Genomic DNA, 12,089 nt, shown 5'->3' on the forward strand with positions numbered 1-12,089 from the left:
GAAGGAAAAAATGTAGAGAAAGACAAAGGGCAATAACACTTGTTTTGCTAGTCTATGTTCCCCCAAGTCTCCCAATACAAATGGTACCTCAATTGACAGGCCTTGTGCCTGAGACAGGAAATGCCCCAAAACACAAAGTGGACACATCACATTTTCTCCAAAAAAACATAGGTGTTTTTTGCAAAGTGCCTACCTGTGGATTTTGACCTCTAGCTCAGCCGGCACCTAGGGAGACCTACCAAACCTGTGAATTTTTAAAAACTAGAGGCCTAGGGGAATCCAAAACAGGGTGACTTGTGGGGCTCTCACCAGGTTCTGTTACTCAGAATCCTTTGCAAACCTCAAAATTTGGCTAAAAAAACACTTTTTCCTCAAATTTCAGTGACAGAGAGTTCAGGAATCTGAGAGGAGCAACAAATTTCCTTCCACCCAGTGTTCCCCCAAGTCTCCCAATAAAAATTATACCTCACTTGTGTGGGTGGGCCAGGTGCCTGCAACAGAATAAGGCCAAAAACTTGTAGAGATAGAGGGGATAGCACAGCAAGTTGATAAGGACATATTCTTCTTTTATACATTTTTAGGCTGACTCTGCTTTGGGGACCCACTAAAGTGAGGTGTCATTTTACTTGGGAGACTGAGGGGAATGCTGGGGAGTAGGAATTTTGTGCTGGAGCGGTGATCCTACTAAGAAAAGTCAGGAAAATATGTTTTTTTAAGCAAATTTTGAGGTTTGCAGAGGAGTCTGGGTAAGAAAATGTTGGGGGATCCACGCAAGCCACACCTCCGAGGACTCCTTGGGGTGTCTAGTTTTCTGGTTTTGGTAGGTTTCCCTAGATGAAGGCCACACCCACGACCAAAAACATAGGTGCCCCCTCCCCCCCAAACACAGGTAGTTTTGTAATATATAATTGTGATGTGTCCACGTACTTCTGTGATGTGCCAAACACTAAAATTGTGAAAAGAAACACACTTGGGTTATGTGATAAAGACCCCTCAACCCAACAACCAAGTTGGTGGCATGCTTCATCATCAGGGTCCCACCTAAGACACCTAGCGTGGCACAAGTGTGCTGCGACGCCTGATAACAGCGGAGCAGGTTTTGTCATTTGTACCACAAATACTGGTTGGATTTGGCACGAGGGTGAATGATGGTTCAGTAGATCAAATTTTCTTAACAAGAGATTTCAAAAAGTGAAATGCACTGTTAATAACTGGAAGGCCAAAAAACTGAACCAATGACTCACTGCTCGTAAGCTGTAAAGCTGCGTCAAGGCACCAACCGTTTTACAGTCCATTCACACACCTTTCATACATGACATGCACAAGACCATTCACGCTGCCAGCCACGGGCCCAGCACATTACAACACTTGCATTGACAGACAGCGCCACTCAAGGGCCCATCACTTACATACGCCCACATACTTGATACAACAGTCACACTAGCTGATGGGAGTGTGTGGACTGATATTTGGTTGGCACCGCCAGCCAAGCGCCACTCCACACACACCGCCAGCCAAGTGCCATCCCACGCACACCGCCAACCAAGCGTCACCCCAAGCACACCGCCAGCCAAGCACCACCCCACGCACCCCGCCAGCCAAGCACCATCCCATGCACACCGCCAACCAAGCGCCACCCCAAGCACACTGCCAGGCAAGAGCCACCCCACGCACACCGCCAGCCAAGCGCCACCCCAAGCACACCGCCAGTCAAGCGCCACCCCACGCACACTGCCAGCCAAGCACCACCCCACGCACACCATCACATTTTTCCATTTATAAACAACAAAGAAACCACTAACTAATTATTAAATAAGTACAAAACTACAAACACAAAAGCTGTAACTAAATACATGAAAGTAATGCCAATTGTGAAACGGAACATATGAAAATAAAAAATAGGCAGTTTACGCTCATGGTATTTCCTCAAAAATTTTCTTTGTGTGGTAATTTCTGAAATAGCCGGGCACACACAGCCTAGGCTTTGAAGGGCAATCGGGGCAGTACATCCGGTTCTCCCTCCGGATAACTCTTTGGGCACATACTTCACATTTCTTAGTGGGTAAGTCTTTTTTGGGAGTGGGAAGAATGTGATCTGGGAAGTGGCAATCTTTCCATCTAGCCACATCCACCATCACTGCTACTCTAGGAACTCTTGCCTGTTCCACCACAATAAGGCTCTCTATCACGCACTCCTGAAATTTAACAAATGTCATTCTTGACTCAGGTGAACAATCCTTGAACACAATAAAGGCATTAAAAGTTGCCAAATGAAATAAATGTAGGGCCAAATTCTTTTACCACACAAAAGACTTACGAAGAGCAGTGTAAGGTTCCAACCTCTGATCTACTCTATCAACACATCCCATGTGCCTATTGTAGTCCAAAATGCATGCAGGTTTGCGCACTTCGGCAACCTGACCCCAAACAGTCACAGGGGAAGTACTCTTATCATGGATGGTAGATAGCATGTACAAATCCCTCCTGTCTGAAAATTTCTGAGCTGTCAACTCATTATTCCGCAAGGCACTGCACTGTCCCCTCTCAAGTTTTTTTACAGACAAGCTCCCTTGGATAGCATTTCTGGTTAGAACAGATTGTGCCACAAGCAACAGTGTCCACTCTAAACAACTCCTTGAACAACTGCACTCCAGTGTAGAAATTATCTACGTACAAATGGTGACCTTTGTTAAACAGTCGTCTACAAAGTTCCCACACAATTTTTTTGCGAACTCCAAAAGTGGCCGGACAACCAGGAGGGTCAATACTGGAACCCCTACCAGTGTAGACCCGGAAATTATACACGTATCCTGTACTGCTTTCTGACAGCATATACAATTTAATCACATACCGTGCCCTTATTAGGAATGTACTGCTTAAAAACTAAACGCCTCTTGAAAAGCACCAAGGACTCGTCCACACTTATCTCTTTGCCTGGAACATAGACCTCTGAAAACTGATCTACAAAATGATCAAGGACAGGCCTAAACTTAAAAAGACGGTCACAATCAGGGTGATCTTGTTACAGGCTAAAGCATTGTCTACAAAATGCAGCATACGAAGAAGAAGCAAATAGCGATTATGAGTCATAGTTGCAGGAAATATAGCCGTTGCCATCAAGGGACAAGTAGACCAATAAGAACCCAGTGACGGCTTCCTTATCAACCCCATCAAAAAAGTAAAACCTAAAAACGTTTTTTTTCATCTCTTCCAGATATGTGGGAACCCACTGAGTAGCTCTAGACTGAGGCCTAAGACTGGCAGCGTTGTCCCTCAAAGATTGCTCCGCATACACATTAGTCTGCTCCACAATCTCTTCCAAAAATACATGGTCCATAAACAAGTGAAAGAAATTGACAGGCAAAAAGTTTTCCGTATTGACTCTACACCCTGGGAGACCAGTAAATGCAGGTAACTGTGGCTGCTCCATGTTTGAGGCAATCCAGGTGTTAGGTCTTCTAATGGGAAACCCTTCAGCCCCAGGCTGCTGCACTCTTGGCACATCAATGTCCTCCTCTAAAATAGGCCCTTCAACTGCACTGAGAGTGGCTTCCTCATCAGAAAAATCCTCTCGGACAGAAAACTCACTGCCAGAATCTCTCACTTCCTCCTCTGCCTCAGATGCAGAGTCAGTCACATAATAATGGTATGAAGATGACTCAAAAAGCATGCCAACAACCTGCTGAGCTGTCACGCTGCGGCTAGCCATGATCCTCACTAACAACAAATGGATGGCCGACAACAACCAGCACTAAAATAAGTAATAAGCAAAGTGTAGCTTTATCACAAAGAGTTATGTACTAAAAAACTATACCACTCACGTGCCTGAAAAAGCTACTCACCAGCAACTACTCTGCACAGACACAGCAATCACCAATGATATCCCACTAAAAAGAAAAAAGAAAATAACAAATTAGACATATGACAACACAAATATCATTGTGCTCAAATCTAAGGACAATTTCAAACACAATACTACATTTTGTACACCACCTACAAACATGTCATTCATCCATGCCAGCAATACTCCTTTGGAGTAAATTGATTTCACTTACCTAAAACATGCAACTATGCAAACCGCAGGGCAACTACTGCCAAAACCGCAAGGATCCACAGCAAAGGAAGCAAAAGCTTTGAACTAGAACAAAAAGAAGAAATAAACTGTTATAATCACAAATACAAATACTTCGCCAGTTGACAAATACCCCGCCACCAAGAACTTAGAAATTGTCCCTGGTGCCTCAGGGGGCAGATAGGCCTAAAAAAAATAGCCCGATCTCTCCCCAAGGGGAGCAGAAATGGTTATCAGTAATGTGACCCCCTTTGGGGAGTGACGCTTGCCAAAGGGGCCTTCCCCCCACCCACACAAAACACACACACAAGATCCCTGGTGCCTAATTTGATTCTGCCCCGCTTGGGGGCAGATGGGCCTAAAAAAAATAGGCCGATCTGCTTCCAAGGTGGACAGAAATGGTCATCAGTAACATGCCTCTTTTGGGGGGCCGACCCTTGCCAAAGGTGCCGCCCCTCCACACAAAACACACACACAGGATCCCTGGTGCCTAAGTGAATTCTGCCCCCCTTGGGGGCAGATGGGAGTAAAGGAGGGCAGAAGCAGTGACATCATTGTGAGCAGTCTCGAACATGTCATCTCACTTTATGTAAATGACCTCCTTCTGTACTTGTTTGACAGACCTGCTAGTGCCCCCGTAACACTCTGATTGTCAGGCCACTCACCTGGAGAACTTGTCCGCAGAGACGATATCGGACCCTACTCTCTTTCAACACATTGCCTATCCAAGGAATGATAACTTCTAATAAGGCACTTTCCTAGGAGGGAAGGGGTTTGGGTCAAAAAAATAAAAGAGACATAGGGGCATATTTATACTCCGTTTGCGCCGGAATTGCGTCGTTTTTTTAAATGCAATTTTGACGCAAAACTAACTCCATATTTATACTTTGGCGTTAGACGCGTCTAGCGCCAAAGTCCATGGAGTTTGCGTCATTTTTTAGCGTGGACACCTACTTTGCGTTAATGAGATGCAAGGTAGGCGTTCACGTCTAAAAAATCGACTCCGAGGCATGTGCGTCGGATTTATACTCCCGGGCAAAATTCACGCCCGGGAGTGGGCGGGTCAAAAAAAAATGACGTACGGCCGCTTTTGTGCCGTTTTTTAGCGCCTGCAAAAGGCCGGCGTTAAGGGACCTGTGGGCTCTGAAGGAGCCCAGAGGTGCCCTCCCATGCCCCCAGGGACACCCCCTGTCACCCTTGCCCACCCCAGGAGGAAACCCAAGGCTGGAGGGACCCATCCCAGGGACATTAAGGTAAGTTCAGGTAAGTGTTTTTTTTTTTTTTTTTGTGGCATAGGGGGGCCTGATTTGTGCCCCCCTACATGCCACTATGCCCAATGACCATGCCCAGGGGACAGAAGTCCCCTGGGCATGGCCATTGGGCAAGGGGGCATGACTCCTGTCTTTGCTAAGACAGGAGTCATTTCTATGGGGGTTGGGAGTGAAAAATATGGCGCAAATCGGGTTGAGGCGAAAAAATTGCCTCAACCTGACTTGCCCCATTTCTTGACGCCCAAGCTCCATTTTCCCCTACACCGGCGCTGCCTGGTGTACGTCGTTTTTTTTAACGCACACCAGACGGTGCCGGCGGCTAACGCCGGCTAACGTCATTCAATAAATACGGCGCCCGCATGGCGCTTCAGAATGGCGTTAGCCGGCGCTAATTTTTTTGACGCAAAACTGCGTTAGCGCAGTTTTGCGTCAAAAAGTATAAATATGGGCCAAAGACTCTTGCCCTCTGAGTGGTGTCTAGCTTGCTATCCTATTCGAGAATGCCCCAAGAGTCTTCCTCTTTTTGAGTGTACAAGAGTCAACTAAAGGGAATGAACACACACACACACTAAGGCCCAAATTATGAGTCTGGCGGTATTAAGACCGTCAGACTCATGGTGGCACTTGGATCATCGCAGATGTAGCGGTCTGACCGCCTCATTATGACTGTGGCAGAGCCGCCATAGTCCGACCGCCGACACCACCAGGTTACCACTGGTTGCCACCTTGGCGGTCTCGGCGGTTGCAATCCGCCTGGGTGGCACTGCATGCAGCGCCGCCATGGGGATTGCAACTCCCCAATCCACCAGCCTTTCATGGTGGCGCTGCAGTTGGACCCTGTTGCGCTTTCCTCTGCTGAATTACGGGCCGTGGAAAGCGCGGCTGGTGCTGCTGCACTCGCCGTACCGCCACAATGCCACAGTCTCCATTACAAGCGGGCATCAATGTTAAGGCCCTGTTTCCCACCGACCCAGCAGGAGACTTGTAATGGGGTTGCAGTGTTCTGGCCGCACTGGTGGTCAGATGGCGGTAAGAGTTTGGCGGGCAGCATGTGCCACCCGCCAAACTCGTAATGAGGGCCTATATTAGCATTGGCATGGGTTAACAGTTAGTTCAAATAACATTGAAGCAATGAAAGTACATAAACTCAGAGATGCTTATAACAACACAGAAAATATATATTCCATTAATACCTGTGGGATAGAAATTCCCACTCCTTTCTTGAGCTTCAGATAACAGTTCACAGTTTTTTTTCCTGTCAGCATATTACGTTATACGCTCTTGCTGTGTGACTGTCCTTTATTTTGAATTCTCTTTTTCTCTTTTAAAGTTTGCATATTATCTCTCGAACTTCCAGCAGATAGGCCCTCATTCTGACCCTGGCGGTTTGAAACCGCCAGGGCAGAGGGCCGCGGAAGCACCGCCAACAGGCTGGAGGTGCTTCATGGGCAATTCTGACCGCGGCGGTAAAGCCGTGGTCAGAAAAGGGCAACCAGCGGTTTCCCGCCGGTTTACCCCTGGCCCAGGGAATCCTGGGATTCAGACCCCCTTCCCGCCAGCCTGTTCCTGGCGGTTTACACTGCCAGGAAGAGGCTGGCGGGAACGGGTGTCGTGGTGCCCCTGGGGGCCCCTGCACTGCCCATGCCACTGGCATGGGCAGTGCAGGGGCCCCCTAACAGGGCCCCATAATGATTTTCAGTGTCTGCTTTGCAGACACTGAAAATCACGACGGGTGCAACTGCACCCGTCGCACCCCTGCAAATACGCCGGCTCCATTCGGAGCCGGCTTCCTCTTTGCAGGGGCTTTCCCGCTGGGCCGGCGGGCGATCTTCTTGAGATCGCCAGCGGGAAAGTCAGAATCACCACAGCGGTCATTTGACCGCGGTGCGGTGTTTGGGCGGTTTCCGCCCGGCGGGCGGCACCCGCCGCCCGCCGGGTTCGGAATGACCCCCATAGTGTGGGAGTCTTGTGTCTGGATTATACACAAGTCTTGAAGTCTTTTTATTTTTGTAGAGTAGTTGCAGTCAAAAAACAAAGAATAGTGCAATAACCTTGTTTTCTCTTCTTTTGCTTTGTCCTTCCTTTCATTGCGGGTTACCCCCTCACATGTCAGAATGACCAACAGGCCAGTTCCTGAATGGCTGCAGCTATGAAGAGGCTTCTCCACCGTCGCCCACAGTAGGTCTTTTTTGGAATGGCGGGATCAGAGAAGTCAGATGAGCTGCTCAGAGATGTCTGCGAAGGCACAGATGTCACCGGGTCAGGCTAGGAAGCTTGGATCAGGGATCAGAGAACGTGATGATCCAGGAGAGTGAGAGGGAGAAAAAGGGCTCTTTATTGGGAAATAAAGCCAAGCGCCCAAATGGGGCTTGACTGAGTATTTAAAGATAGATAGTACTAGACAGGCACATGAATCACTCTGGAGAGTCCCTGACTGGAAAGTCCATGTCTGCAGGCACATGGATAGTTATGAAACACTCTGGAAAGTACCTGACTGGAAAGTCCCTGTTTGCAGGCACATGGATAATTATCAAGCACATGAATACTAGCAATAACAGAAGAAAGGTCATCATTGAAGCATGACTTGTACAAGCATGTGGAACAAAAACATGAGGCCTTTTAGTCAGCCCTAGAGATAATTACAAGCACATGGAACATTGCAAACACGAAGATAATTGAAAAGTTTGGCAAAGACAACAGTGATACCACACTTAGTACAAATACTTTATCTAAGGTGTGTAGATTGAGTAGTGGTTGCATGATTTACAAAGTGATGGGTTGTAGAACATAAGGTATATGTTTGGGTGCAGAAAATTGTGATCATAACACTGTTGGATGGAGGAGTTTGGTGCACTTTCAGGCTTACGAGTCAAAGGACCAGAACCTGTGTGTTTCCAAATAGACAAGGAACCTGCCAGCCTCCAGACCCTCCTCCGGGCCTCACGTGGTCTCCCACAATCTTTAACTATTTGGGGATTCAGGTATATCACAGCCTGGGTGGTTTGAGAGAGGGTAACCTGGGGGACCACTACACTCCCTTAACCCCTTGGGTGCCCAGGACGTAACGGTTACATCCTCGTTTGCAACGCTCGGGTGCCTGGAACTTAACTGTTACGTCCTGCTATGGGATGGCCAAGCACCCCCCTCCCATGGACAGGGATTGAAGGGAAATCACTTCCCCTTCCACTCCGCCCCCTCAACGCCCCCAGCTGCGTCTGATGACGTAAGCGTGTAATTGTGCGCTGACCTCATCAGAGGCCGTCCCCATTGTGGATCAGAAGAGAAATGCAAAAGCATTTCTCTTCTGATCATGTGGTGGGGGTGGGAGAGGCATCAAAAGAAAGGAAAGGCCTTTTCTTTGATGTCTCTATGAGCATTTCTGTTGCTATATCGTGAAGCGATCGGGCAGCAGAAATTCCCACTAGACACCAGGGATCTTCGTTTTGTTTTATTATCAACATGAGGGGAGCCACCCCTTGGGCAAGGGTCGCTCCCCAGTGGGCAAATTTTTTGAGGCCTTTATTTTCTTTTAGGTCAGTTTCACGTAAGGGGAGCGACCCCTTAGGCAAGGGTTGCTCCCCGGGGGGGAGGATTTATTGTAGGCCATTTCTGCACCCCCTGGGGGCAGATCGGACTATTTTAATTAGACCGATCTGCCCCAGGGGATTTTTTTGTTTTTTACAGAAGGGGAGCACCCCTTAGGCAAGGGTCGCTCCTGGGGGGGGGGGGCACATTTATTTTAGACCATTCTGCCCCCTTGGGGGCAGATCTGCCAATTTCTATTAGGCCGATCTACCCTCGGGGGCAGAAACCACTTAGGCACCAGGGATTGGTGTGTGTGTGTGTTTTGTTTGGGGGCAGCCCCTTGGGCAAGGGTCGCTCCCCATGGTGGCACATTATCAGCCTATTTTTGTAAAGCCCATCTGCCCCCAAGGGGGGCAGAAAGCCCACCAGAGACCAGGGAAGATTCTTTTTTCGAAAAAAGAGGGTTGTGTAAGGCCATACCCCCACCCCAAATAAATGGGGACAATGTTGTTCCACCCACCGGTGGGCAAAAGGGGCAATTAACCCCTATCCACTCCCTGGGGGGTAGAAAGTCTACCAGATGCCAGGGAATAAAAAAAAAAAATTTAAAGTGGGGTGGTCGCTACCAACCAGTATGGGCATGGTTATGCCCCCACCCCAACTGAACGGAGTAACAGTCTTTCAGCTCTCCCCTCGCTTACTAAACCATCTTATCCCATGGCAAGGAAGAGGACATTTGATTATTTTGGGTTTTGGTTTTGCATTTGGGTCATGAGAGCTTGTCTAACTCTCAAAATCATCCCACATGGAATGGTGAGGGCTGCACTCTTTGGACCTTGGGACGCTGCCATGTAGAAAAATCTACAAGACCTAGACACATCTGAAAACTAAACTAAACACCAACTTTGCTGGAATCACACATTTTTCCCACATTTTTGTGACGGAACCTTCCGGAATCTGCAGGAATCCACAAAATTCCTACCACCCAGCATTGTCACATCTATACCGAAAACAATTCTGCCCCACTTGTCAGCCTAAAAACATTTTTTTTTCAAACTGCCCTTTTGGACACACTTTGGTTCCCCCTCAATTTTGACATGTTTTTGGCTCTTCCCAGTCACAGGCACTTGGCCCACCTACACAAGTGAGGTATCATTTTGATCGGGAGACTGAGGGGAATGTTGGACGGTAGGAACTTTGTCCCAGTGAGGTGATCCCACACAGAAATGTGGGGAAATTATGATTTTTTAGCTTAAGTTGAGGTTTGCTGAGGATTCTGGGTAAGAAAACACTGGGGGATCCATGCAAGTCACACCTCCCTGGACTCCCTTGGGTGTCTAGTTTCCAGAAATGTTTGGGTTTGGTAGGTTTCCCTACATGGCTGCTGAACCAAGGACCAAAAACGCAAGTGCCCCCGCAAAAACAGGTTGCTTTGTTTTTGATAATTTTGATGTGTCTACGTAGTGTTTTGGGGCATTTCCTTTTGCGGGCACTAGGTCTACCCATACAAGTGAGGTACCATTTGTATCGGGAGACTTGGGGGAATGCTGAGTGGAAGGAAATGTGTGGGTTCTGTTAGATTCCAGAACTTTCTAGCACCGAAATGTGAGAAAAAAGTGTTTTTTTTGCCACTTTTTGAGTTTTGCAAAGGATTCTGGATAACAGAACCTGGTGAGAGCCCCAGAAGTCGCACCATCCTGGATTCCCCTAGGTGTCTAACTTTTTTTAAATGCACAGGTTTGGTAGGTTTCCCCAGGGGCCGGCTGAGCGAGAGGCCAAAATCCACAGCTAGGCACTTTGCATAAAACACGTCAGATTTCAATGTGAAAAAGTGATGTGTCCATGTTGCATTTCCTGTCACGGGCAGTAGGCCTACCCACACAAGTGAGGTGCCATTTTTATGTGGAGACTTGGGGAAACACAGAATAGAAGAACAAGTGTTATTGCCCCTTGTCTTTCTCTACATTTTTTCCTTCCAAATGACAGTGTGTAAAAAAGACGTTATTTGAGAAATACCCTGTAATTCACATGCTAATATGGGGACCCCGGAATTCAGAGATGTGCAAATAACCACTTCTTCTCAACACCTATTCTTGTGCCCTTTTCAGAAATACAAATGTTTCCTTGATACCTATTTTTCACTCTTTATATTTTACAAAATAAGGTGGTCATTACAACCCTGGCGGACGGTGTTAAAGCTGCGGTAATACCGCAAACAGGCCGGCGGACAAAAAAGGGAATTACGACCCTGGCGGAAACCGCCAACTAAGACAGCCACTTTAACACACCGCCCGCCACTGCGGTACAGACAAACAGCGCGGCGGTCACCGTCAACAGACAGGCGGAAGACAATGTACCGCTCACACTATCACAACACACCAATCTGCCACCTTTTCCGGGGCGGATTCACCGTGGATAAAAACACAGTGGAAACAGCTTTTGCTATGGGAAAACGCTCACCTCAACACATCCCACGAGGAACGAGGACACCATGGATCCGGAACTACAAATACTCCCTGCCCTTGCATTCCTGCTCATCTACGACCAACAGCGACGTAGGCAAAGAACATACCGGTGAGTACAAAGCCTACGACACGGGGAGGCAACAGTTACGGGGACACCCACCAAACACCCCTACCCCCACCCTCGCATATTACAACATACACCCCAATGCATTCACAAAAATCACAGTAACAACCCACAATCCCCCCGGAAGAATGCAAAGACAAAGCGTTTAGCGGTCAAACTTTGTATTGTGCCAATATACTACTCATTAAAAAATATACGGATATATATATCACGAAATCTGTCAAAAATAAATGTACAATACAAGAAGTAGTGCAGATATGTACACAACAAAGTCCGTGCACCAACAGTCCAAAAATGCATGGGCGACGCCCACAATAGATACCTGACCAAAATCCGAGAGAACACTGCCGGGGCATCAGATGGAAACACTACAGGCACCTCAGGGGGAAGGGAAGGGGGGGCACCTCAGCCAGATGAATGCGAAGCCAGATCCACAACGGGGCTCCATGCCCATTGATGTATCCTGGGGAGTGCAAAGCCACAGTCTCTCAAGTCACTTCAGTGGGTGGGTTGCCCACTGTGCCATCCTGGGGAGTGCAAAGCCAGTCTCTCAAGTCTCTACAGTGGGTGGCTTGCCCACTGTTACATACTGGGGAGTGCTAAGCCACAGTCTCTCAAGTCTAACAAGTGGG

The sequence above is a fragment of the Pleurodeles waltl genome, chromosome 1_1 (assembly GCF_031143425.1).
Source record: "Pleurodeles waltl isolate 20211129_DDA chromosome 1_1, aPleWal1.hap1.20221129, whole genome shotgun sequence".
Lineage (NCBI taxonomy): Eukaryota > Metazoa > Chordata > Amphibia > Caudata > Salamandridae > Pleurodeles > Pleurodeles waltl.